The sequence below is a fragment of the Somniosus microcephalus genome, chromosome 5, assembly GCF_052327205.1.
Source record: "Somniosus microcephalus isolate GS21.2 chromosome 5, FLI_Smic_1.0, whole genome shotgun sequence".
NCBI lineage: Eukaryota > Metazoa > Chordata > Chondrichthyes > Squaliformes > Somniosidae > Somniosus > Somniosus microcephalus.
Genome location: NC_140991.1, coordinates 104,876,049 through 104,882,468, shown reverse-complemented (window position 1 = coordinate 104,882,468; position 6,420 = coordinate 104,876,049).

The window sequence follows — 6,420 nt, the reverse complement described above, 5'->3', positions numbered from 1 at the left end:
CACACAGATCAATAAAATTTAGTGTTCTGACGAAAGATCATTGACCTGAAATGTTAACTCTGTTTCTCTCTCCACAGATGCTGCCTGACCTGCTGAGTACTTCCAGCATTTTCTGTTTTTATTTCAGATTTCCAGCATGCACAGGCCTAGAAATTCACTGGCCTTAGCGCCGCTTTTGAGGCGCTAGAGGGCCTAGCGCCGAAGTTATGGCCAGTTTAGAAATTGACAGGGGCCCTAAATCGGCGTTAGGCCGGTAGCGCTGCGCCGGCACCGATGACGTCATCAGTGTGCGCAGCGTCCCGGTTGCCATGGTAACCCGCCCGAACTCGGAAATTGAGTTGCGGCCGCCTCGCCCGTGGCAGCCGCAAGCAACGTTCTGGCAGAGGTGCCTTACAGAACTTTGCGCCGGTGCATTAAAGGCCCCGCGGCGGCCGGCCGCTTTCCCGCCGGCCGCCTGGCCGCAGCTCCCTCCCCGGACTTCCCCCCCCCTCCCGGAACAGAAGCAAGCCCGGCACTTGTCCGAGGTGCCGGGCTCATTTTTAAAAAGATTATCGCGGGCCGCGGCCGGGTGCAGGCAGCTCCTCCTTAACGGAAGGAGGAGGCCTGCACTTCCCGAGCCTGCCGCACCGCAGCGGGCGCCGCAGCGCCGGAATAGCACCGCAATGCGGCGCGTGGCGCCAGTTTTGAGGCGCTGAGACCCCTCAGTAGCGCCGGCAGCCGTTTGGGCGCGGCGCTACTGAATTTTTGGCGCGCGCAGGGGGACTTAGCGCCGGCACTAACTTCCGGCGCTAAAGCCCTCGCTGCGCCAAAACCGAATTTCTAGGCCACAGTATTTTACTTTTGACTAAAATGTAATAGTCAGGTGCAAAGAATAATCAAAATGGTTAATAGAATGTTAGCCTTTATTACTGGAGGGCTAGAATATAAAGGGGAGGAAGTTTTACAACAGCTATACAAAGCTCTTGGTTAGACCACATCGGGAGTACTGTGTAGAGTTCTGGGCACCGCAGCTTAGAAAGAATATATTGACCTTGGAAGGAGTGCAACAAGTAATTAGGAAGGCAAATGGAGTGTTGGCCTTTATTGTAAAGGGAATGGAGTATAAAAATAGGGAAGTCCTGTTACAACTGTACAGGGCATTGGTGAGACCACACCTGGAGTACTGCGTACAGTTTTGGTCTCCTTATTTAAGGAATCAATATACTTGCATTGGAGGCAGTTCAGAGAAGGTTCACGAGGTTGATTCCGGAGATGAAGGGGTTGGCTTATGAAGAAAGGTTGAGCAGGTTGGGCCTATACTCATTGGCGTTTAGAAGAATGAGAGGAGATCTTATTGAAACATATAAGATTCTGAAGGGGTTTGACAGGGTAGATGCAGAGAGGATGTTTCCCCTCGTGGGGGAATCTAGAACTAGGGGGCATAATTTCAGAATAAGGGGGCACCCTTTTAAATCGGAAATGAGGAGGAATTTCTTCTCTCAGAGGGTCGTGAATCTTTGGAATTCTCTTCCCCAGAGAGCTGTGGAGGCTGGATCATTGAATATATTTAAGGTGGAGATGGACATATTTTTGGAAGGTAAGGGAGTCAAGGGTTATGGGGAGCAGGCAGGGAGGTGGAGTTGAGGCCAAGATCAGATCAGCCATGACCTTATTGAATGGCGGAGCAGGCTCGAGGGCCCAAATGATCTACTCCTGCTCCTACATCTCATGTTCTTATGTTTTTATGTTCACCAGAGCAGATTCACCAGAATGGTTCCAAGGGTTAAATTATGAGATGAGATTACATAAACTTGGCTTGTATTCCTTAGAATATAGAAGGTTGAGGGGTGATTTGATTGAGGTTTTTAGGATTTTGGAAGGAATTGATAGGGCAGATAGACAGAAACTTTTTCCACTGGTGGGGTCATCTAGGACAAAGGTACATAACCTTAAAATCAGAGCCAGCCCATTCATGAGAGAAGTTAGGAAACACTTCTGCATGCAAAGGGCGGTAGAAGTGTGGCACTCTCTCCCACAAAAAGCGATAGATGCTCGCTCAGTTAATAATTTTAAATCTGAGATTGAGAGATCTTTACTAGCCAAGGGTATTGAGAGATATGGAGCCAAGGTGGGTGGATGGAGTTAGGATACAGATCAGCCTTGATCTTACTGAATGGCACAACAGGCTCGAGGGACTGAATTACCTACTCTGTTCCTATGTTCCTATGTACCCAGAGTCCTCATTTTCCCCACTGGAAGCTCAATGCAGCAGCCAATTTCCGCAAAGAAAGCTCCCACCCACAACAATGAAATAAATGACCGGATCATCTGTTTTAGGTGTTGGTTGAGAAATCTTTGAATAGTGCTGTGAAATCTTTTCCGTCCACCTAAGAAGGCAGACGGGGCCTTAGTGTTGTCCAAAAGGTGGCACCTCTAACAGTGCAGCACTCTCTCAGTACTGCACTTGGGCATATAAGTTATTTATATTAGGTTTGGTCTGTGATACTCAGAGACCAGAGGAGCCTTTTCCAAAGTATATATGTTTATTATAGTTTCAGAAGAAATGACAATACAAGAAGTAAAGAAGTTAAAATACAAAGGTTATACTTATAGCGTAGTCAGTTAACAATTATACAACCTGTTAACATCTACAATGTTTTGAGGTGATGAATCTCGAATGGCCTAGCCTTGACTGCATCCAGTTTTGCTCCAAGAAATTTCTAAATAAACTGGGCTTTACGTCTTCCTTAAATACATTAAAAGTTCACCCTTGAAAGGCTTTCCATAATTTGTAGTCAAGGCCTAGAAATTGAGTTGGGGCGCTAAAGTGGTGCAAAAGTCGGCTAAGCGCAGGATTTAGCGCAGCGATCGGTGTGATACCGATCACCAGAAATTCAGTTTCAGTGCCCCTCGAGGGAGACGGGGCGAGGCTCGAGGCGCTCCGCGTCCCTCTTAGGGCGCTGAAACTGATTATCGCAGCGCAACGTGCCGCAGCGCCACATGCTGCGGCACGGCATGCTGCGGTACTGCAGGCCTTCCTCCCACTGTTAAAGGGGAGGTGCCTGCAACAGCGCGATCCCCGATCGCGAGTGCCGGCAAATGAGCCCGGCACCAAGGAGAAGTGCCGGGCTCTCGGGAAACAGCCGGCAATGCCGCGGGGGGGGGGGGGTGGTTAGGAGGCCGGGGACGGAGGTGCTGGCAGGCGGCCGCCGAAAAAGCGGCCGCCCCGCACCTCCACCTTAACTTGCGCCGCTGCCGGCACAGTAAGGCCCCGTGAACCGGGCGCGGGTAGCGAGCGGCGCAACTGCGGCATTCGCTACCAAATATCGCGAATGGGGCACAAATGGGGTGTTGCGCACACCGATGGCGTCGTCGGTGGCGGCGCAGCGCAAATGCCTAACGCCACCATTAGCGCCCCTACTGAATATCGCCGGAGACGCAGCCAGTGGCGCTACAGCCACTGACTGCCTCTTTAGGCGCTAACAGGTGGCACTACTCACCCAATTTCTCCCCCTTTATATCTACCTAATAGCTATCTGTTGTACTCCAAGATTGGTAAGTGTGGGAGTTTTAAGGGTTAATCTCTTTTAAAATCTAGTGTTAATTGCTAGTAGTTCTTAAGTAAGATCAACTGTTTAAGTTAAAAGTTAAACTTTAAGGCCTAGAAATTCAGTTGTTAGCGCCAGCCGCTAACGCCTTAGGAGGAGGAGAAGTGGGGCGCTAAGCGGCTAGCGCCTGGGCACGGCGCGATTTGCGCCTCTCGCGAACTTCACTTAAGATTTAGCGGTGGCGCAAAACCGTAGTGCCCGCTCAGCTGCGCGCACAGATCCTGACGTCATTTCATGGTGCAACGCCCTTGGTGCGCCCCGAACCGGAACTTCAGTGGCGCCACCCTTATGTGCGCCTGGCGCCCCCAGCAACTGGTAGAGGGGAACGGTTCCCAGTCGCTGCAGGACGCGGGGGGCACTAATTAAAGGGGACCCCTCCTGCAGTATAAGTGGCAGCCATTTTGTTCCACTCCTTCTTTGTGAGAGACGGATATTTGGAGAGAGACAAAGGGAGAGAGCTTTCTGGTTTGACTCAACACTCGCACAGGTACTTGTGGTTTCAGGCCAGAGCTTTGCACTTGGATTTAACTTTCAGTGCCATAGCCTTGATTCGAAACATATAATGGGGGCTGCAATGGGTGGAAACGTTGGCTTACTGCATTGCATTCAAAGGGCTCAGAGACGCCGTGAGAGAGTGCCAGTCATGGCCAGACGGAGAAGGGCCAACAGGCATCGGCACAGGAGGCCTTACCCACCCAGGGTATACTGCCAGCAGTTCTCATATCTGAACATGTCTGAGGAGCAGTGTGTTCGGTGTCTGCGATTCAGAAGAGGGGTGGTCAATGAGATCTGCCACCTGCTTCGCAGAGATCTGCAGCCACAGCTGAGGTGCAGGACGTCTCTGTCGGTGGCAGTGAAGGTGACGGTGACTCTCAACTTCTATGCCACTGGCTCCTTCCAATCCGCTACTGGAGACATTGCCAACATCTCCCAGTTCGCAGTACATTGCTGCATCTGCCAGGTGACCAATGCCCTTTTCAGAAGGAGACTGATACGCTTATCAATTACTTCATAAAAGGTGATGAGTCGAAGAAGAGATGACGAGTCGAAAGAAGAGATGAATAAGGCTTTTATTAGCTAAGAAGAGACCATGCTTCTTCGTGAGTGACTGAACAAGTCTGAACGAAACCCACACAGTGGTGGGTGGAGTCAGCTGAGGCATGCCTCCATACACAGCGCCACCCAGAGGTGGCAATATACAATACAGTGGTTTACCACATTCACCCCTTGTTTAATGTGAAGTCCGGCGGGGTGAAGGGTACTACAAGTTAAGTCTATCAGGAGGCCTTGTCTGACGTCCTGATCGTCGTGGTGGCGGCGGTGGTGTTGCAGCATCCGACGTCGGGTCTGGTGTCTGGGTGGTTGGCGAAGATTCCTGGGGCTTTGGCATGCCGTCTGCAGGGGTTGGGTTGGGAGGGGTGGTGGGGGATAACAGTGGTAAGGGGGATAACGGTGGTAAGGGGGATAACGGTGGTAATTCAGGGGTACCCGAGGGTGCGAGATCTCGTATGGAGACCGTGTCCTCCCGCCCGTCTGGGTATGTCACCCAGGCATACTGGGGGTTGGCGTGTAGGAGGTGCACCCGCTCGACCAGGGGGTCCGTTTTATGCGTCCTCACGTGCCTCCGCAGTAGGACGGGCCCAGGAGAAGTCAACCATGCCGGTAGCGAGGTTCCCGATGTAGACTTCCGGGGGAAAACGAACATTTTCTCATGAGGGGTCGCATTAGTGGCAGTACAAAGCAGTGACCGAATGGAGTGAAGCGCTGCAGGGAGGACCTCCTGCCAGCGGGAGGTCGGAAGGCCCTTAGATTTTAGTGCTAAGAGGACTGCCTTCCAAACCGTCGCATTCTCCCTTTCCACCTGGCCGTTCCCCCGGGGGTTGTAACTGGTGGTCCTGCTCGTGGCGATACCTCTTGTTAGCAGGTACTGCCGAAGTTCGTCGCTCATGAACGATGAGCCCCTGTCGCTATGTATATAGCTGGGGAACCCGAACAGAGCGAAGATGTCATTCAGACACTTGATGACCGTGGTACTGGTCATGTCTGGGCAAGGGATGGCAAAGGGGAAACGGGAGTACTCATCAACTATGTTGAGGAAGTACACATTGCGGTCAGCGGAGGGGAGGGGCCCTTTAAAATCGACGCTCAGGCGTTCGAAGGGGCGGGTGGCCTTGATCAGGCTTGCTCTGTCCGGCCTATAGAAGTGCGGTTTGCACTCGGCGCAGATTTGGCAGCTCTTGGTCATGGTCCTGACCTCCTCGATGGAGTAGGGCAGGTTACGGGATTTGATAAAATGGAAAAACCTGGTGACCCCCGGGTGGCAGAGGTCATTGTGGAGGGACTGCAGCCTATCACTCTGCGCGTTGGCGCATGTACCACGTGATAGGGCATCTGGGGGCTCATTGAGTTTCCCTGGCCGATACAAGATATCATAATTGTAGGTGGAGAGTTCGATTCTCCACCTCAAGATCTTGTCGTTCTTGATTTTACCCCTCTGCTTATTATTAAACATAAAAGCTACTGAACGCTGGTCAGTGAGCAGGGTAAATCGTTTCCCGGCCAGGTAATGCCTCCAGTGACGCACCGCTTCTACAATAGCCTGGGCCTCCTTTTCGACGGAGGAGTGTCTCGTCTCGGGGCCCTGGAGGGTCCTTGAGAAAAAGGCCACGGGTCTGCCCGCCTGGTTAAGGGTCGCGGCTAGGGCGAAGTCGGAGGCATCGCTCTCCACTTGGAAGGGGATGGACTCATCCACCGCGTGCATTGCGGCCTTCGCGATATCGTTCTTGATAAGAGTGAAGGCTGCACACGCCTCTGGTGTCAGGGGGAAGGAGGT